At 42.1% G+C, this 22,221-nt stretch overlaps 1 protein-coding gene across 2 annotated transcripts in view; it reads right to left on the bottom strand.

Moving 5' to 3' along the window:
* Nucleotides 1-22,221, bottom strand: part of BEND5 (BEN domain containing 5) — a 1,050,378-nt gene that overhangs the window by 823,160 nt on the left and 204,997 nt on the right. The gene's annotated exons all lie outside the window — the stretch shown is intronic.

Genomic DNA, 22,221 nt, shown 5'->3' with positions numbered 1-22,221 from the left:
ATAAAGAAGCTTCAAGGGGAGATTACAATGAAAGAGTGCTGAACTTGAGTTTATTCACAAGTTCAGAAAAATGTACTCCGCAAGGCTGAATAGGGACACAGGATTCTTATATCACTACAGATGCTAATTTTCTGCCCGCAAGCATTTCCCTTCTGCTCAGATCAAGCTGATTACAATTTGCATTGTACCTATGCATGCTTGAGTGTATTCTTTGAAACACCCACCCCACCTTCTGACTGGGATATAAGGACTAGGGTGTCAGGTCCCTCTTCGCCACCGGCGGGAGGTTTTTGGCACGGAGCCTGAGGAGGGCGGGGTTTGGGGAGGGGAGGGACTTCAATGCAATAGAGTCCAATTGCCAAAGTGGCCATTTTCTCTAGGTGAACTGATCTCTATCGGCTGGAGATCAGTTGTAATAGCAGGAGATCTCCAGCTACTACCTGGCATTTGGCAACCCTAATAAGGACTCAGAGGTCTCCATTCCAACTCATATCTCATGAAGGGAGCTTTGACTATTGAAATCTCATACCCCGAAAATCTAAAGGGTCTCTAAGGTGCTACTGGACTCAAATCTAGCTGTTCTACTATAGACCAACACAGCTACCCTCTGAAACGCCATTCATATTCTTATAAATAATTCACAAAGTGGAAATTCTGTCCCTTTTGTCTAGCAACATAGGATTAGCAGTTCATATGGGGCACCTGCTTAAGGTTGCCAACCTCCAGCCGGTAGCTGAAGATATCCTTCTATTACAACTGATCTCCAGGAGACAGATCAGTTCATTTGGAGAAAATGGCTGCTTTGGAAGGTGGACTCTATGGCATTATACCCCATTGAAGTCCCTCCCCAAACCCTACCCTTCTCAGGCCCCGCCCCCATAACTCTAGGTACTACCCAGTCCGGAGCTGGCAACCCTTCTCCTGCTTTACACTTCGAGTGCTGGGGAGAAGTAGTTTAAACAGGCCTGGTCCTGGGGGAGGCTGATTAGGTATTATCTGACAGGAATGGTGCATGTTTGGTGGTTAAAGCTGCCAGCTCCTGCTTGGGAAATTCCTGGGGATTTGGGGGTGCAGCCTGGGGAGGCCAGTGTGTGGGTATGTGAGGGACCTCAGAAAAGTATAATGCCATAGAGTTCATTCTCTAAAGCAGTCATTTTCTCTAGGGAAACTGATCTTTGTCGTCTGAAGATCAGTTTTAATTTTGGGAGATTTCCCTGCCTTACCTGGAGGTTGGCAACCCTAATGAATGAGGTGAAGAACCAGACTAGACAAAGAGGGTTGACTGAGTCCCGGCAAATATGAACTCTCAGCATTGTGCATCAGGGCCTGAATCTACATGGTGACTGGCATTGAGGAATGGTGTGACAGCATTTCTTGGCACATTTTTGTATGCAAGCTAAATTATTCCTCCAAGCTGGGAGCTAGTATGGACTGTTCAAATGCTGAAAAATATACTGGGTAGCCATTTAGGGAACCCACAATAAAGGGCTAGGAATGAGTTAATTAGTTGTAGTTCAGCTGTTAAATTTTTACTAAATCCATGTTTTAACCCATAATTTTTTTCTGGCATCTTTCTTTTGGGATCTGGGGTCTATTTCATTTTGTTTACTTTTATGAGTGAGACAAAAGTCTCTAGTGTATAGGACTTCTCAAGTTCAAAGCTTTCAGGAAAAAGTATTTAATGTACTTTACAAAACCCACATACATGCAATGTGATTCAATACCCTTACCTTTCTCACAGACACAAAAATATGAGAAGTTAAGCTACTGCTTACTGCTACTTTACAAATCTGGAACTGGGGCCACAGCTGCAGAGAGCCACCTTGTGCCCCCAGACAAAGATTCCACCTGCCCCACATATAACCCTGATCCATAGGGTTGCCAGGTCCCTCTTCGTCACCGGCGGGAGGTTTTTGGGGCGGAGCCTGAGGAGGGTGGGGACTGGGAGGGGACTTCAATGCCATATAGTTGGGCTGTCGATTCGGTTCGTCCTGAACTGAAAAACCGCCAAATTTCCCCCGATTCAGCGGTTTCCGGTTCGGATGGAACCCAACTAAAAAAAAGCGGGAAAAGAACGCGCTGAATTCGGCGAGTTCAGGCGAATGCCAAATAAATTCAGCAGGTTCGGCATTTCCCGAACCTGCCTTTTCCCGCCTTTAGACCGCCCTGTCCAGTTTCCTGGGAGGTGCAGATCTGTTTAAAGAGCCCCCCGCACGCCTTCATGGAAGCCCCGTGAAGGCCCGCGGGGGGTGAATTTTCCCCCGAACTCCGGATCTCGCGCCGAATTTTGCAGATCCGAAGCGGGGGAGTTCGGACTTTGGCACGTCCCGAATTTAAAAGGGCCTAATTTTGCCGAAGCCAAACTTTACTGAATTTTTTTTTTCAACAGCCCTACCATATAGTCCAATTGTCAAAGCGGCCTATTCTCCAAGTGAACTGATCTCTGTTGGCTGGAGATCAGTTGTAATGGCAGGAGATCTCCAGCTAGTACCTGGAGGTTGGCAACCCTACTGATCCAAACCATGTGTCTGATTTTTCTATTTTTCTATTTATACATATATGAGTGTACCAATATAGGATACACTTTTTACATCTGATGAAGCAGGCTCTAGTTCACAAAAACTTTATGTCACAATAAATCTTTAGTAAGTACATTTAGTAAGAAATCTATTTCAGTTTACCCTGATACCTTTACCTAGCACAAAAACAGAGGCAAATTGATTATGCAGTGGTGCTGGATGAGAAGTACTGGGATCGTTGGGATCGATTTTGCTGACATATTTTCTAAAATGATTATGTCTTTGGTTGTATAATATGAAGATTAATGCCTGCAGTAGCACAGTAGCATTTACAAGGGAATATTGGCTGTCCCACAATAATAACAACCACCCACTTTCTGAACAGTGTCTAAAATGTAATTAAATCTAATTAAGGGATGCTGTATGGCCCATTCCAACACTATGATTCTAAGGACAGGAGAATGCAACTTCTGTTCCACATGTATAACTACTGCCCCTCATCCCCCACCGGAGGCTGTGGGGGACCTGACAACCCTGCTACTGAAACAGATTAACATTCCATTACTATACATGTAAAGTGTGGAGGAGGGGGAACATCCTTTTCTCTGTGTGTGTTAAGTGCTGTCAAGTTGCTTCCAACTCATGGCAACCCTATGAATCAAAGTCCTCCAAAATGTCCTATCTTTGACAGCCTTGCTCAGATCTTGCAAATTGAGGGCTGTGGCTTCATTTATTGAGTCAATCCATCTCTTTAGGGCTGTTGGGGGAAAAAATTCGGGAAAATCCGGGTTCGGGTTTATCGGCCTCCCCCCCCCCCCACAGGAAAACCTGAATGCCGAATTTCCTATACCGGTAAAGGTAGGAATTCAGCTTTAAATTCGGGATTCCTGAAAAATCCGGCCGTTTAAACTCATTAAACCCATTTCACGGCTTTCCATGGCTCCTGGGGGGGGGGCATTTTTGCAGGTAGAGGTGCCAGATTATCAGGGTAGCTAGAAGAGACCTGGAAGGGGTCTGGAAGGGGTCGCCCCCATCATCCTCCATTGAAATGCATTGGTGAAGTGGCTGTGTTCAGATGCTTTAGTTTGATCTTTGCAATGTATCTCAATGGAGAAGCCAGGCTTTAAATGGTGGGAAAGTTAGCCCCAAGCCTCCATAGAGATAAAGTGTATCTCGATAGAGGTCTGCATTCTAACTCTTCTTCCACTAGCACAAGTTACATTTCCAGTAGTGCAAGAGGGAGTGACATGCCAATTCCGCCTCCCTCGATCCCTAAATTGTGCCCATGCTATCCTGGAGTACCTAATGACTTCTGAAGGAAACATTTCAGGGAGCACAACAAGCTGCAGCAAAAGGAATGGACTTTCATTCAATGAGCATTGCTGTGGGTCCAAGACACTTTGCCTTACCAAACAACTGTCTCTGAACCAGGCTTACCAAACCCCTGGTTGGGGCGGAAAATCCCTAACCCTAGGACCTTTTGCCTGCCAGCACTCCAAGTGTTGGCAGAGAGAAAATATAGAAAACTCACCAGCATCGCAAGTGTGATGAAGTCACTTCCAGGGAAAAACTAGAAGAGAAGATGCTAGCTCTAGCAGTCACCAGAAACTCCATAGTTTTATCATAGAGCTAAAGCTACTTCCATTGCTTCTAGGTTTCCCCCAGAAGTGACATCATCATGCTCACTGTAGCTGCACCCCCACACACACACACACCATGTCCCCACCCCAACCCCCCAGGCCTGGCAGCCCTATCCTGAGGTCCTGAAAGGTTTCATTACAGTACATATGGTACTTGGAAGCAAAATGTACATTTTACCTTGTTCTGGTAGTACTGCTTCTCCAAGTAATCATTTGTAGGGTTGTGGAAAAAAGAAAAATCAGTAAATTTTGGGCTCGGGTTGATTGGGCCCATGTTGATCCATGTTGATCTTTCAGCATGCCTAACCCTGTTTTAAATTTCCTTTTGATTTCTTGGATCTTGTTAAACAGATCTCTTGTTCTTCCTACTGCAGCACTCTTACCAATGTCTTATCTTAACCACTTGGATAATCCAGACTACAGGAGAGCCTTCACCTTGATGCGATGTAACGTTCTCCCTTCAGCTATTTTGAAAGGGAGATACAAAAAGTTACCTTATGGTGAACATTTATGCCCGTTTTGATGGGAGTATAGAGACCCTCGAACATGTCATGTTTGACTGTAAAATTTATAGTAAGATACGAGAAGCCATTTCCTCTGTAATAGCTGGTTTCCCAGGGAGATCCAGAGCAATCTGTCTCTCTAACATGCTCTCAGATAAGGACATGGAACTAACTTTTAAAGCGGCCAAATTTGGATGGCAAGCTATGAGGACTAAGCGTGCATGGTTTGAACTCAATGGTTGAGCAATTTTAGACTTATATTTATGTTGATTCCAATTATGTATTATATTTTAAAATCATGCTCTCAATGGGTTTTTATGAGTGAGTGATTACAAGTATTTATTGGGGTGTATATACTTGCTATCCTTTTTATGTATGCATATGTATATTTATGTATATCTTTTATTAGCTGGACTTGGACCGTATTAAACTTATTACATTACATTGTTCTTCCTTTTTTGTTGTTCTCTTCTATTTCTTTACACTGGTTATTATAATAGTACTCCTTGTCTCTACATGCCAATTGCTGGAACGCTGCATTTAGAATTTTGATTCTATTTCTGTCGCCTTTTACTTTTCCTTCTCGTCTATCTTTAGCAAGTTTAAGAGTTTCATCAGTCATCCATTGAGACTTTTCATTTCTTTTGGCTACAGGAACAGAGGTTTCTATGCCTCAAAATATAATTTGCTGCAATCTCGCTCTTCTACCACCACACATGCCCATAGGGTTGGCAACTTCCAGGTAGGACCTGAATGTCTCCTAGAATTACAACTGATCTCATCAGATTTCGGAGAGGCCAGGTGGCATGGATGTGAGTCAGATCCGTGCGGCCCAGCCTCTTGGAAGTCAGGAGAGGCTGGGCGACACAGATCTGCCTGCATGCCGGGTCCAGTTTTCGAACCAGTCTGGATATTGGATGTCCAGATAAGGGATACCCAACTTTCGATCGTGAGAATCTGTATGAGTTGTCTTTTGTACTATCCCTATTAAAGGTAATTGAATTGAATTGAATTGGATACCCAACCTGTATAACACAACTAAAAGTTTTAAATAACCATTTTTTTTCACAGAACACATGACTGTGTATTTAAATATTTATGGAATCTAGCTCTCCACCACCAGTTAACAAATATTTAAAACCTTGCAGGGCAAGAAAATGAACGTGGAAGGAATTGTACTGAGCCCTGTCTGATTTGTTAATCAGAAGCACCTGTTCCTTATGTTGAAGTTGTCAAACCACAGCATACATACAGAAACCAGTCAGAGTGGCCATGGGATGGCTTAGATTTTTATGATTTTTTTGTCACCAGATTTCCCATTAAAAAGGTTTTTAAAAGAGGCAAAACACGTGTTAAATAATAAAACAAACATGATGGAGAAAATATAGCTGTATGCACACTAGGAATGCCAGCCTCTAGGTGGAACCTGGGGATCCCCTGGAATTACAGCTCATCTCCGGACTACAGGGATCAGTTCCCCTGGAGAAAATGGATGCTTTGGAAGGTGGACTAAGGCCTTATAACCACTGAGGTCCCTGTCCTCCCAAGGCTCCATCCCCAAATCTCCAGGAGTTTCCCAACCTGGATCTGCGAACCCTACCTCCCATCCCCTGCCGGTGGCCAGGGGGGATCTGGCAACCCGAATTCACACCACCACATTATAACTTCTTGTGCAGACTGCATAATGCAATACATATTCAGACAGGTCCCCCCCGTACATTCTTATGTATATTATTTTGATAATTAGCAATGGAAATTGTTATTATGTTGTGGCAGTAAATATAAAATAGCTGATATAAAATAGCATGGTAAAAAACCAAACATGCAAAAAAAAAAAAAAAAAAGCACCCTTGAATGCTGAATTTCCTAAAATATAGTAGGTCTTTGACATGGCATTTTAAGCATAGTCCTGCGTTAAAATTCTCTGTTTTCACATAATTAAAGAAGCAATCCATTTTCAGGCAGCCACATTCTTTTCAATCACCATTATGGCTGCAGGTGGGTGGTAACAGCTGGCTGCTTTAGACTTTACTTGCAAAATTTGCTGATATCTTACATCCTCAAGAGGAAGCAGCTGAGACTGATTCAAGTTTCCCTTCTTAATGGTAATTATTATTATACAATGAGAACAAGCACTGTAAAGTTTGATAAGAAACTGCCACTAATTTAAGAATGTTAATGCTGCCACTAAAATGTACGCAGGGTAGGGTCTAAGGATTCATCACCCACAGGATGAACCTTCTGCCCCATTAACTATTGTGTAGAAAAGAACAGTTTCATCAAGGTCACTGTAGGCAGGTTGTGTTGATGTCACAGGTTGTGTTGATGTCACAAGCTTCAGGCAGGTTGTGTTGATGTCACAGCAGGAAGTATGTCCAGCCACACCAGAACAGATGTGACTCTGCCTTGATTAGTGAGGGTGAGCCTCTATTCTGCCCCTAGAATACAGAAAGAGTAAGCAGAGTACAGGCAGAGGGGGCTGGATGAAGAGCATGATGCTGGAGAGAAATGAGCCATAGGAGAGTCCATAGCCACCCTAACTGCAGTAAGCCTGAGGGAGGGGGGACTAAGCCACATCAGCCCTACTCAGTACAGAAATAATCCTCCTCCTGAGGGTCAAAGCTGCAATAAGACAGAGGGAACCCTGGCATGAAAACAAACACCCAGACAACCCTTGCTATCTAATGTGATGATGTGACATTTCACCTCAGGCAAAAGCCCACCCTGCCCCTACCTACCTCCTAAAAGCACTTGGCAGGTGCCAGAAAAGGTGTTGGTGGGTGCCATGGTGTCCCTGGGCACCATGTTAGGGACCCTTGATCTAGAAGCTATTAACCATACTGTTGCTGTCTCCAGTCAAAAGTCCCTTCCAATCAAAGGGTGAGACTGATTAGAACTTGGGTTGTAGTCCTATGGAATAGCCTACTCTGACCCTGCATGCCATGTAGCCACAATAAAAACTTTTTTTTGAAACTTGTTTTCAAAATGTAGCAGATAAAGGCCTCACTATATTGTTTTGAGGACATGAGAGGATGGAGGCCTCTATAAGGCGTATACAGAGTACTGCATATACTTTGAGAAGGGGCTGTCTGGTGCACGGCATGAGCCAGCTTGGAAGGAGAGTGGTGCTTAGAATTCCATGCACATATTTCTAATCAAAATGGCACTCCTCGGGTTGTTAAAATTTGAGAACTACCAGGCTATAAGACTAGTGCTTTACAGAAATTTAATGCAGGTACAATGAATGCAGTAGGAGGAAGAAATGGGTTAATGACCATGAGCTGTATCCCTGATCTATGTGCATCATTAAAATATACAAATAAAACCTAGGCAGATACTGCTGTACATGACTAGGAGCCCAGGGAGACCTGTGCACACACTTTTATGCATGTAACCACTACCTGTATGTTCCTAAGAACATATATGGCTCAGGTTGAAGAATGGGGCCTTGACCCTGTTCCCACCCCAAGTGCACTCATTCTATGCTTGCTGAATGTCAGAAATAGGCTTTTGACTCTAGATCTGCTCATTTTTAATTTCACCTTAGACTATACTATCTTCCATACTATGCAAACTACACAATAGTTGCATGGCATTCAAACATATAGAACTTCTATGAATACTAAGGCCCTGACCTGGAACACAGAGGCTAGCCTGATTTCATCAAATCTCAGAAGCTAGGCAGGGTCGGCCCTGGTTAGCATTTAGATACGAATTTAGACCAAGGAAGTCCAGGGTTGCTACACAGAGGCAGGCAATGGTAAACCACCTCTGAATATCTCTTACCTTGAAAACCCAGCCTACAGGGTCATCAAAAGTCAGCTGCAACCTGACAGCATTTCCCACAACCACCATGAATACTAAAACTGTTTCTTCAGTTCCTTTGAATATGTGCTGTGAAACTCTTTGTGTCATGAGTTTTGAGAAACTGAACATTACACAGAAATCTAATATTGAAGGAAGGAAAAAGGAAGACTCAATACATAAAAGAAGAACAAAAATTAACACTATACTGCTGATCGTGGGAAAAACAGATGGTCAGAGAAGCAAATGATTGATAGCATTACAGGGATCATCTTTCTGGGGAAAAAAACATTCTTTGCAGTGCTAGATGGGAAGACCTTGGGTGATGTTTTATTGTAGTTTGAATGACTTTTATTGTCATTACAAGGTTAATCATAACCTTCCCATTATAACTTAGGCTTCTTCTAATCTTCTTTCACATTGCAGAATAGTACCAAAATGTAGTATTTCATTTCAAATTTTAATTTCCTGTGATGATGATAACAATGAAACAATGCATGCTCTGTTGATATACAGTATTAACACCCCAATATCAGAAAACTGGTTGCAAACATATGATCAACAACATAGCTAAACGTTTCCATAATTGTGGTTTAATCAATAATATTGGTGCATGTGTTCTGTATGTTTGAAAAAAGATCTGATCCAATAAAGGAAACATATGCATGTACAGCTGTCTGAATCTGGATGCATATATAGCCATGGTCAGAAAATGAATATTACTCCTGCCCAGCTGTTTGGTGGGAGAACAGCCAGGAGGCAGCTTCCAGCTTCTTCTTCTGGACAACTAAATGTCACCGTCAGCAATTATCCATTTGGGACTTTGCACATGAAGCCAGGCTGATGGATTGGGCTAGGATCTACATTTGCAGCAGGTTCAGATTAGGATCTGGGAGAACCCAGGTTTGAATGCCCACTCTGCTGTGGAAGCTCACTGGGTGACTTTGGAGCAGTCGTGCATTCTCAGCCCAATTCTACCTCATAGGATTGTTGTAAGGATAAAATGGAGGAGAGGACAATGATGTAAATTCCTTTGGGCCCCCACTGAGGAGAAAAGTAGGGTATAAATCAAGTAAATAAATAATAAATACAACTGAAGATGGGGGGGGGGCAAATAATAAATAGTTTGGTGGGTAGGTGGGAAGCCAAGGATGAAGCAGGGAAAGGTGAGGATATGGGGGTCTGCCAGGAAGGAAGTGTAAGAAGGAGGATATAGGGGGAAATAAGGCGCCCTCTACAAGTCCCCCACCATGCAACTGGGCCTGGCCCAGCCTGGTGAACACTGCACAAGTGGCCATGGCCTAGCCCCAGCCAGCATAGCTCAACTGGGCCCTGACCAACCAGCACCTAGGGTTGCTACCCCATGTACATGGGGGAGGTGGGGACTTAATGGGCTGGCAGCATCCTAGCATGATGGTATTACTTCCAGTGCCACCCATAGTTGCTATAGGGGTTTTCAGGAAAGGAACAGGGGCACTAGTGGGGGAAGGAGAAATGAGATGCATTCTCTAAGTCCTTGCAGGTCCCCAGTGGTATAAAACTAAAGGTTAAAAGGACACATTTATTTTCAAAGCGTGAAAAGGCCATTAGAATTCATCAGCAACTAAAAAAAAAACAGTACTATTGGTTTGACAAAAAATAATTCTTTCTAAAGAACTGATTGTACTTGTGAAAGGAATGAACTGATTTGACCTAAGGTTCCATCTTTCAGTTGACCTCAGTACACTGAAATAGCAATGGCATCTTCGGGCTATTTCTCAATATGTCCATGTAGAGTTAAAGTGCAGCAGTGTCACCATGCATCCAACCCTATTATCTTAAGAACAGAGAATATTTGACAACATTGGATTGTATTTCTTTGTTGGTGTTGTTTTCAAAATCAACACTAATTAATTGAACTATACATAAAATGAAATATTTAACGAAAGAATCTGAGAGCTCTCAATTTTATCATTCGCACATGCACGTATATCTATATGTATCCTGCCATAAGTGAGCATCCAAAGAAACTCCACCATTGCATATACAGTTCCCCTTCTTCACCCTTGGGGTGACCTTTTACAATAAGAATTGTCAGCGCCTTATTTATAATGGCAGAGCTCAAGTTTGATTCTGGCAGGTTTTGATCATTTGATGACCAAAAAGCTTTCAAACACAGAAGACTCTGATGCATTTTTGGCATCCTGGTGTGTGTTTAAACCTCAAAAGCAACTTTTAGTCCCAGAAGTGAATTACTGAAGTGCTGTAAACAAAACACAAACGTCACAAAATGATGAATATCTCAAACAAAATATCATTGTCAAATGTATGACAGCTTTACATTGCCTGAAAGGCATCTGAATCAAATGTACATTTTGCAAATAAAAATCTAGTTTACAAGAAAAACTGAAAACAAAAAAGAAAAAATATCAATAATTTAAATGATTTGTTTATGAATTATACAAAATGCACAAAAGCATCAATGATCAAACATAAATTATTTATATTTTTTCATTGCTCTCTTACACTTGAATTTTAGAAAAGTACTCATGGGTAATGTTAGCATAAACAATATAAGAGGTCACCTAGAATGACAGATACCTTCACGAGTCTTATTTGAGGTGCTTTTTGAATTTTCTGCATCTGCATTAAGTTTGTTCAAACGTTAGTGTTTTCTTTCTCTTAAAAAAAGGCTATGCTCCTAAGATCTGCTAGTGTGAGAGGGATAATATTCCTAAGTGCGCAAATGCTATTTCTTGTACTTTGTATTGGACTGAGAAAAATGATCTCCAGTGAATAATTTCAGAAGCATGAAAAATATCTGCAGTAGTTTTCCAAAAGCCCACCTACAGCTTATCATTTTCAACCTGTTAACTGGTGTTCTCATCTGATTGGCTGCTGCTGTGATACCATTTCTTGGTTCAAAGTTGTCTTTCTTTCTAGTGACAGTAAGGTTGTCATGTAGGAAATTAGATTTGCCAACATGATGCCAATGAAGTAACTAAAGCTAGTTCAAAGTGAGGGTCATGCTTATTCAGGAAGCTCTACCACCTATATTTGTTTTCCACTTAGACACTTCTTCAAGAGGGATTTTTCATTATAGCCTGTTATACAACTTCCCTGCTATTCCTGAAGATAGATGCAGAGTGTTGTTCTGAATATGCTCACCAAATTTCATTTCAATACCTGACTGTCTAAAGGAGATATTGTGTGTGTAAAGTGCCATCGTCGCAGCCGACTTATGGTGACCCCTTTTTGGGGTTTTCATGGCAAGAGACTAACAGAGGTGGTTTGCCAGTGCCTTCCTCTGCACAGCAACCCTGGTATTCCTTGGTGGTCTCCCATCCAAACAATAACCAGGGCTGACCCTGCTAAGCTTCTGAGATCTGACGAGATCAGGCTAGCCTGGGCCATCCAGGTCAGGGTTAAAGGAGATATTACACTGTGTTTTACATCTATCCTCTCCCTCTTGAAAACTGGTGACAGTGTTGAGCTGAATGTTTGTATTTGAAATGCAGAATGTTCATCTGAAATTGGTTTCCATAAGCAGCTCACAGAAATAAAAAATAAATACAATTAAATTCAATATTCATTTTCTTAGGAAGGAGATCCTCAGTTGTAACTGGATCCAGGCACCATGGAAAGGTGCCTTACTTCCTACCTTTCTCTGACAGTTTGATTAAATATCAGCCTTAACACACATATTAACAGCCCATTCCTAAGGGAAAGGGGCTGTGCTGGTGGCTGTAGGCAGCGTAGCCCCACTGCCTCCAAAGAAGGATCGCCCCCTACTGAAGCCAAACCTTTGCCCTTACCTGGAAATCCCGTGGAACCTCTTCCTAGGGTTACACAGGGATACACCACCTAAAAACGTGGCGTATCTCCAAGTAAGGGCAAAGGGGGCAGTCCCAGCATGAAAGGGCTTAGGAGGCCGCCTTAAGGCAGCTCCTCCCCTGAACCGGTGCAGGAACACCCCCGGAAGATGGCTGCTAAGACACCAGTGCGAGGCTGTGCCGATGTCATAAGAACATACGAACATAAGAATGGGCCTTGGATCAGACCAAGGCCCATCAAGTCCAGCAGTCTGTTCACACAGTGGCCAACCAGGTGCCTCTAGGAAGTCACAAACAAAATGACTGCAGCAGCACCATCCTGCCTGTGTTCCACTGCACCCAAAATAATAGGCATGCTCCTCTGATACTGGAGAGAATAGGTATGCAGCATAACTAGTCCTGGGGCACACTGCCATGGCAGCACCTATAGGATGGTGTGTACATCCCAGCCGGCATCGGTGGCACTCTGGGAGGCGTAAGTGACATGAGCACCGATGTAGGTGGCCTAGACACCAGAGCAGGCCCTTCCTGGCCTCCTGTGGACTTTTGCCCATTCAGCTCAGGAATGGGCTGTAAGTTTCTCCTTTGTAGTACATAGCACCCTTTACTTCTTTGGTTAGTATGCCAAGTCCAGCACTTCCTTGAGTGTCATTATTTGGCCATATTTCACTGACTACGTCCAGGTTGGATTACTGCAATACACTCTACTTGGGGCTAAAGAACCACCTTCTTCTTATGAAACTTTCTGCCTGGTCATAATCAGAAGCCCTGCTCTTTATGCTCCTGATGTCTGTGACAAGGTAGATAAGCATAAGAGACAAGATCATGTTTGGTTTGCCCAATAGGGATGATCAAACATTCACTGGTTCAGTTCATTCCTTGCCTGCTGGTCACAAGCAAGAAGCCAGTTCCCCAATGGGCTAATCATCAGACAGGCTTCCCCCATTAATCACTACTACCACCAAAACTCAACAGATTTCCCTGAACACAGAATCCTTCCCCAACCATCATTGCTTACCATTCAGCAGCTGTTTAAGACCATTCCTGGTGAAGCATGGGAGATTTCAAGGTTCAGCTTGTGGGCACACTGTACTTGCCTGCCAAAATGGCAAACTATGAAATTCACAACATCCTTAGTTCCCCTCCCTGATACCACACTTCAGATAGCAAGACTGAATAGGTATGGTGTGGTTATAAAGATCAGGCTTAAAGCATTCAAAATATAAGAAAGTGTAATAAATGAATAAAAAGAGTATACATTCAAGTTCAAGCATTCAGGCTATGCAATGGTACAAAGAAAAGGTGAAATGCAATCCCCCTCCCCTTTTTGCCATCAAGTCAATCTGATTTATGGCAACCCCTAGTGGGGTTTTCAAGACAGGAAACTAAGAGAGGAGGTTTGCCATTGCCTGCCTCTGCATCATGACCCTGGTATGCCTTGGAGGTCTCCTATCCAAATACTTGCCAGGATTGACCCTGCTAAGCTTCTGAGATCTAATGAGCTCAGGCTAGCCTGGGCTATCCAGGTCAGGGCGCTTTCCCTATACTTGGTACTTATCCTAAATGATGTTTAACTAGGACAGACATTAATATTACTCAAAGGTGTAGTAGTTTAAAGGTGAGCATTACCTTAGTTCTCATTGTTAGGACATTTCTTGATTGTCCCTCACCATGTGGACAAGATGGAGTCCCTAGATAAAAATTTAGTCCTTCATGGCTTGTGCCCATCCAAGATATTGCTCAGGATGAAAGAACTTCTTTCCCATGTCCTGGGAATTTATACTCTCCCCTTGGGAGGCTCCCCTCCCTGGGTCATACTGATTTTCCTGCCACAAAGAGGAAGAGAAAGCTTTCTAGCCATTTAGCTACTGTATCTTTCTCTCCATCCCTTTATATGCAACATTCTAGGAAGGTGTGAGATGGTCAACCATTGTCCCACTCTGGTCAGAACCATTAGTATATGTAAGCATGTAAGTACTCAGCTTGATGGCTTAACCTCTGGCTCCCTCCTTCCTTCCAGCTATGAGTTTGCAGCCAGGTTCTAATTCATAAACTGAATATAGCCCAATGGTTGAATTATTGGGGTGAATTCTAGAGTGGAGGGCCTTTCTTCCCACCTTTAAATTAAAAAAAAATGTTGGTTCAGAAGGCTTCTGGGAATGGAAGTGGCTTTGTTTACTGCTGCCGGTTTTGTGGTGTTTATTATTTTAGATTGTTGAAACTGTTTTTAGGAGCTGATACTGCAGTTTTCTCTTTTGTGATTATTTTTACCGCTTTTTATCTCCTGTTAGATTACATTTTTATTGTATTGTGGGTCAACTTGAGGGCCTTTTAGAAGGCCACAGTGAAAGAAATATGTAACATTTAATTAATTTTGAAACTCTAGCTTAAGGAAGAAACTATTCACATTTTCTTGATTTTCTTCTGAACAGATGCATGCTCGAGAGGAAAATTATACCCCCCCCCAAAAAAAACAGTAGTGGCATTACTGTACATAAGAGATTTTAATTTTAGTGCTTAGATCGAATGGAATTGGCTCAATGCAGTTAGATTTTCCATTTTTATAAATCCCATGGCTCCTCTAAGGTTACAACAGATGCTATAAAGTACTGATTCTATGACTCTGTATAATAGGTATCATTTATTATTTGGGCGACAGAGGGGGGAAATAAAATGGTATGGACAAATAGCTTGATACGATAATATTTTTATAAGGGCTATAACTGTATTAATATACAAATTACTATTGCTGTAATACCTTCATTGGGTGGTTAAGAGTTCTGAATAAGCCTGCTTCTTGTACCACTTTATTTTGGGAGCAAATTAGTAGCCAGACTGAATCCTAATAAGTACTATATCTGTAATTTCTTCTTTCATCAAATATATATACACAACAGGGGAGTAAGAATAAGCTTGAAAAGGAACCAACAGAGATTTGGACATAAAGCTAGGAATGTATAAAGCGTCTTACATTTAGCAATTCTGGACATATACATACACAGTGTACTACAAGGTTTATCCTACCTAACTGAAATCACTGAAAAGAGTAATTATGACGTACTTTAGTGGCTATTAGAAATGTATCCCTGTGATGGAAGGTGTATAAAGAAGTCATAACATACAAGAGCTGCTCACCACCTTGAACTGGTTGATAATACATTTTCATGTCATTGGTGCATATTCGTGGTGCTGCTGTCAGTAAGCTTTTCCAGTAGCCATCCATATAAGACTCATTGTCATGGATACCAAATACCTTTTATGAAATGTTATAGAATCATAGAATCCTAGAGTTGGAAGGGGCAATACAGGCCATCTAGTTCAACCCCCAGCTCATGCAGGATTGGCCTAAATCAATGGTTCCCAAACTTATCATGCCACCCCCCCTTTGTTCCACAAAATTAACCCCAGCACCCACTACCCTATCCAACAACACAGTTGAAGGGGCCCACTGATAGCATCCCCTGCTGCCCCCTTGCCTCTTAGTGCCCCCCTAGGTAATCCCCCCCAGGGGTGGTACTGCCAACTTTGGGAACCACTGGTCTAAAGCATCCCTGACAAGTGTTCATCCAGCCACTGCTTGAAGACTGTCAGAGAGGAGAAGTTCACCACCTCCCTAGGCAGCTGATTCCACTGCTGAACTATTCTTACTATAAAAAATGTCTTCCTAATGTCCAGCCAGTACCTTTCCACCCATAATTTATAATTGTTGCAAGTCCTATCCTCTGCTGCCAACAGAAACAGTTCCCTGCCCTCCTCTCAGTGACAACCTTTCAAATACTTAAAGAGAGCTATCATGTCCTTCAGATGCTTGCAGACTGACCCCTTTAAAATCGGCTTCAATATCTTCCTTGCGACATAGGTCAGATTGACTGGCCTGTCATTTCCTGGATCATCCTTCCTCCCTTTTTTGAAGATTGGGATAACATTTGCGCACATCCAGTTTTGTGGCACATCTCCCATCCTCCAAGAGGCCTTGAAGATGATGAACAATGGCTCTGCAAGCTCTCTAGGGACTAGATACCGCTCTAGAGAGCTCTGCAAGCTCTCTAGCCTTTAGGGACTAGATACTGCTTTTCAGAATCTGCCACCACCTAGAGATTTAAGTATATTATTAAGTATATTAATAGGCAGTTCTAGGTTAGTGAATAATTCTCATTATAAATGTAGTCTATGTACATATATGAGAGAGGAAAGGATCCCACCTCCCCTTTTTCTCCCTTGAGTTGTTTGTTGTAAATGCGCAAGTCCTTGCTTGGGGAGTATATGGACAGTTATAGAATGGCATCATTGGGTGAGGGTTCAGAGGGACAGTCAGGCTCTCTATCCTCAGAAGCAGACTGGTCATAGTAAAAATTCAGATTGCCATAAGATGCGGCTTCTTTGTGAGATCCTGGGGGAAGTTCTGGATCACTGAGAGGACAGTGACTGACATCTGCTTGATTGGAACTGAAGGGAGCATATGGATCCCAATCTTGATTACAGTGGTCAGAATAAAGATCTTGGTAGGGGGATTGAAGTGAAGTAGGATCTGGCTGGTGGAAGGTGGATATACGTATGGCTGATAACAAGAGACAGGCAGTTCTGACTCCACTATATCACCTTCTATCATGGAATGAGTTGAGCACTGGGAATGGCCTGGGGGCTATTCTTGTAGTGGATTCTGCCTCTTTGACCAATTCAAGAGTCGCTCTTTGAGGAACCGAGTCTTTTAGATATAAAGGGGTTGCTGTGGAAGACAACATATTCGATTTGGAGGACTTGAAGTGTTTATGTTTATGCTGAGCCTTCTTTGGCGGTGGTTATGAACAGCTGCACTTCAGAGACAAGGGCATTGCTTGGGGTCTTGGATGGGACCGAGGTTGTCAGGTTCAGTCTTGGAACTGTCAGAACCGAAACTGATTGGATCCGTCTCTCAGGAGTAGGACGTGTAATTGTGCTCAGATCTATTTCCAGAGTGGCACCAGACAGAACCTTTTTCCCACAGAGTTGCTTTTAGTCAGGAAGCTCTATTGTGCTGTGCTTTAGACATGGATTGACAGCATACTGAGCAGCATAAGAAGTCATGCTCTTCGCTGAGGCACAGCAAACATTTATTCTGGTCATCTGTGAGGGGAATTTTAAACCCACAGGACCTGCATTTTTTAAATCAAGCTTTTTGCACCATTGTTCAGGTGTTGAGCTCTGCAGAGGTAGTATCGAGGTAGAAGTGTTGTTGAATAAAAGTTTAATTCTGAAGAATAGTGATGGAGTTTTGAGAAGCGAACCTCTCAGAAGTGGAAAAGAACACTGAGGGAAGGGCACTCCACCCCCTCTTTGTCACACTGGAAAAGGTGGGGAAACAGCATGTGGGAGGGGGACGGAGCACCCTCAGGCAGTTTTGAGTTTCAAAAATATCTCTGCGGTAGGCCTACATGTGCACAGTACCCATGTTGGACTGCACAGGTACTACAATAAAGACCATGGCAATTTCCTATTCTGTAGAACCACCAACATCTTACTGGAATTATAGATCAGGTCAAGTTTATTGTATAAGGCCATAGGCCATTACAATCTAAAACAATATAACAAGTTAAAATATACAAAATCAAAATCATTAAAAGAATACGGAAATTAAGAAATTAAAATACGCCCATTTGGCTCTATCCAGCTTTACCACCTTTCATGGTTTGCTTCGCCCTGATTTTCTTGGTCGCCAGGCCAAACAGTGCCATTTTTTTGGAAATATAAAGATCCATATCAGATAACAAATAGATTAATCTGTTAACATCAGATAATAATTGTGACGCTGAAAGAATGTTTGCCAAGAACTTGTTCCGGGGCTCAGTGTATAAAGGACAGGACATAATGGGGGAGATTTTCTACTGTACCACCACATATACAAATGCATTGAGCCCCAAGTATTTTTTAAAAATGGCCTGCAAGTAGCTCCGTGGACATAGTTTGGAAACACAGCGATGTAAGGGCTGCTCTGAGGCTGGATGTTGTGATGTCTGCCAGGTAGGGGGCTCTAAAATGGTCTTTTTTATCAGTGTGAACCATGGGGCGAATTTCACATGGACAGTTAGATGACTATCGATTAATGCATCTTCTTTATAGACCCATCCTCATAATTCTAAGTTGCTCCCTGAGGGCCGGAGCATATCATCTGGGATGGAGAAATTACCAAGGAAGTTAGATCACTCAGTATCCCTATTTTGCAGTAGGTGAAAACTGCTTTTACTGAGTGAATCAGTGTTTTTGAGTAATATTATTTCAGTGTTTTCAGGATTATAAACTAAGCTCGAGCTTTCATTGAGGGGAGGCCAAGTTCTGCCCTCATCAGGGCCGCTGGTGTTCCTTTTGGCAAAGCCAAGATGCGCCGCATGAACATATTCTGAGTAGAACCACCAACATCTTCCTGGTATTAAATAAGTCAGGCATGGTAAATTTTACACTGAATGTAACCTCTAACTAACTTATCTGTCCCCAAGTTCACCTGTCAAGAATATAGTAATTATTTGTTCCTGAAATATATGATTATCTTAAAATAAAATAACGGATAAAACTTTAGGGAACAGGGTGCATTTTAATCCTTACCTTACTTTATCTCCACAAGATCACAGCTAAAGGCATTGTTCTTATTTCCTACCAGACATTCATGTTTGGTCTAAGCCTATTTTATCATTGCATAATACACTACAACTGGAGTTATATATGGCCATCAGAAATGATTCTGTGATAATAATGGATGATATGTGATCATTTACCTTTACTGGTAGACCAATAACAGATTTAATTGATCAGTTGCTGGAACTAATTTTAATCAAGTTAAGAGCACATTTGTTTGCTACTTTAGGCTATGAGTTCTAGTGTAATGTGTGTAAAGTGCCATCAAGTTCTAGTGAACTTATGACAACCCAGTAGGGTTTTCAAGGCAATAAACTAGCAGAGGTGGTTTGCCATTGCCTTCCTCTCCATAGTGACCCTGGTATTCCTTGGTGGTCTCCCATCCAAGTACCAACCAGGGCCAACCCTGCTTAACGTCTGAGATCTGACGAGATCAGGCAAGCCTGGGCCATCCAGGTTTGAACAGTTCTATAATAGGGAGTGAAAAAAATCGTATTTGCCTTCCCTTCTAAAAATGAATGGTACATTTTTTTTAACATGAACATTTATTTAAATTTAATTGCACAATTAGTTGGTTAAAAGATATAATTAATCAACTAAAATTTGTCCAGTAATTGACAGCACTAGTAAAATATTGTGTTTCCGCTGGCAAATAAAATTTGTCCAGTAATTGACAGCACTAGTAAAATATTGTGTTTCCGCTGGCAAATATGGCATCCCATCATACCCCAGAGCAAAAGAGGCATTACAGAAATTTCAGCACAGTGGAGCAGATACAGTGCAGGAAAAAGGGAGGGTGCACAAATGTGATCAGCCTTTTTAAGCGGATCCTACTTTGTCATCAGAAAGTCAATTCACTCAGCTTAGTAGCATTCAATTCTCAATAACATTTTGTTCTGGGTCTCTGTCAAGTTATTCTAGGCTGTGAAATTGTCAGGAATGATGGATGACTATCACCCTTCTGCTATATTCTTGCTTGTTCCTTAGAGATTTGCAGCTGCTGAAGGCAAGACTTTTTATTTCTGTCTTTTTTACACAACATGCCAAATGAACAACAGTAATTACCAGAAAGCCTACACTACAATTATTTTAGCACATAAGTTTGTATCGACATCTGTAAGAGACAGAACATTCAAGATTGATTAGCAATGGTATAGTTTCCTGCTTTTATACTCAAGTTCACCCAATTATTTATCTGTATGTGATTTTCACATAATATATTACCTTTTCATTTCTCTTTTTTAGTCCATATGCTCTACCATTTTCTGGCAATATCTAATGCTTGAATCATGCAGCTTTCATCCTATGGTTGCTGTGTAGTATTTGTGGTGCAATGGAAAAGACATCATCAGAAATAAGATAAAGAATGTGATAGAAGAAAGAAGCAAACACTGTCCTTTTGTTTCAGAACCACATAATACATGCCTCCCTAAAAACTTAATCTTTCCTAGATAAGTCCTGCCCTAGCATGCACTGCTCGTGTGCTGCCTTGGTATGATATTAAGATACATTTTGAACAAAACATTGACTCACAACTCAGTTCTAAGCCCCAGATGTTAGCACATTACTAATTATGTTACTGCATAGCTAGTCAGAATCCTACGCTCTTTCAGCAGAGAAAAGAAATGCTAAACAAGACTCAACTCCAAGAAGCAAAGAGCAGTTGCACTGGTATCTACAGCAACACCACTGCTAGCCACCAGTCACAGAATAGCATGCCAATGAGGGCCCCATCTCACCCACATAAGGAAGCAGCACTAATAGCTCATACCTCCTCACAGTGCTTCTATTCACACAAAGGAAGAAGCAACGAAACACGGCATACTACACCGCATGAACAACTCTGGCATGCCCAATATGAGTCCTATAAGTACCACACTCTTCAGAGACAGGGGATGTCAGTCTCCAGGTGGGACCTGGGGATCTCCTGGAATTGTAGCTCATCTCAAGACTACCGAGATTAGTTCCTCTGGAGAAAATAGATGCTTTGACGGTGGAGTCTGTGGCATTGTACCCCTGTGAGGTCACTGTCCTCCTCAGGCTCCATCTCCAAATCTCAAGGAGTTTCCCAACCTGCATTTGGCAACTCTACCCCCCAACCCCCGTATCAAGCCTGAGCCCTCTCCATGGACTCCAGGACTTGTTGTAACGGGACCGAGTATAGGCCAGTAAACTCAAAAGAAACCACAGCCTTTAAAAAGCTAAATAAGCTTATTTAGAAAGTTTAAAATAATTGTCGAAGGGTTTCACAGTCTGAGTTCATTGGTTCTTGTAGGTTATCCGGGCTGTGTGACCATGGTCTTGGTATTTTCTTTCCTGACGTTTCACCAGCAGCTGTGGCAGGCATCTTCAGAGGAGTAACACTGAAGGACAGTGTCTCTCAGTGTCAAGTGTGTAGGAAGAGTAATATATAGTCAGAAAGGGGTTGGGTTTGAGCTGAATCATTGTCCTGCAAAAAGTATCAAAGGTAATGTGCTAATCATTGTCCTGTAAGTATCAAGATAATGTGCTAATGAGGGTGTGGTATGTTAATATGGAACCATTGTATCCTGAAGTGATCTGTTAATGTGTGAAATCCAAAGCTAATCTGCATGGCTATTGTGGACTGTAGTCTTTGTTAGTCTGGAGGTTTTCAGGACAGGAAGCCAAGCCTTATTCATTCTTAAACTCTCTTCTTTTCTGTTAAAGTTGTGCTGATGTTTATGAATTTCAATGGCTTCTCTGTGCAATCTGACAAAATAGTTGGTAGAATTGTCCAGTCTCTCAGTGTCTTGGAATAAGACCCTGTGCCCTGTTTGTGTCAGTCCATGTTCAGCCACTGCTGATTTCTCAGGTTGGCCAAGTCTGCAGTATCTTTCAAGTTCTTTTATCCTTGTTTGTATGCTGCGTTTTGTGGTCCCGATGTAAACTTGTCCACAACTGCAAGGTATAAGATATACTCCTGCAGACTAACAAAGACTACAGTCCACAATAGCCATGCGGATTAGCTTTGGATTTCACACATTAACAGATCACTTCAGGATACAATGGTTCCATATTAACATACCACACCCACATTAGCACATTATCTTGATACTTACAGGACAATGATTAGCACATTACCTTTGATACTTTTTGCAGGACAATGATTCAGCTCAAACCCAACCCCTTTCTGACTATATATTACTCTTCCGACACACTTGACACTGAGAGACACTGTCCTTCAGTGTTACTCCTCTGAAGATGCCTGCCACAGCTGCTGGCGAAACATCAGGAAATAAAGTACCAAGACCACAGTCACACAGCCCGGATAACCTACAAGATTCAAAATAATTGGTTAAAACACAGGTTTCAGTTT

Source organism: Euleptes europaea, chromosome 2, assembly GCF_029931775.1.
Source record: "Euleptes europaea isolate rEulEur1 chromosome 2, rEulEur1.hap1, whole genome shotgun sequence".
NCBI lineage: Eukaryota > Metazoa > Chordata > Lepidosauria > Squamata > Sphaerodactylidae > Euleptes > Euleptes europaea.
The sequence above is the reverse complement of the archived record's forward strand: the minus strand, read 5'-3'. Positions and strand labels throughout refer to the sequence as shown.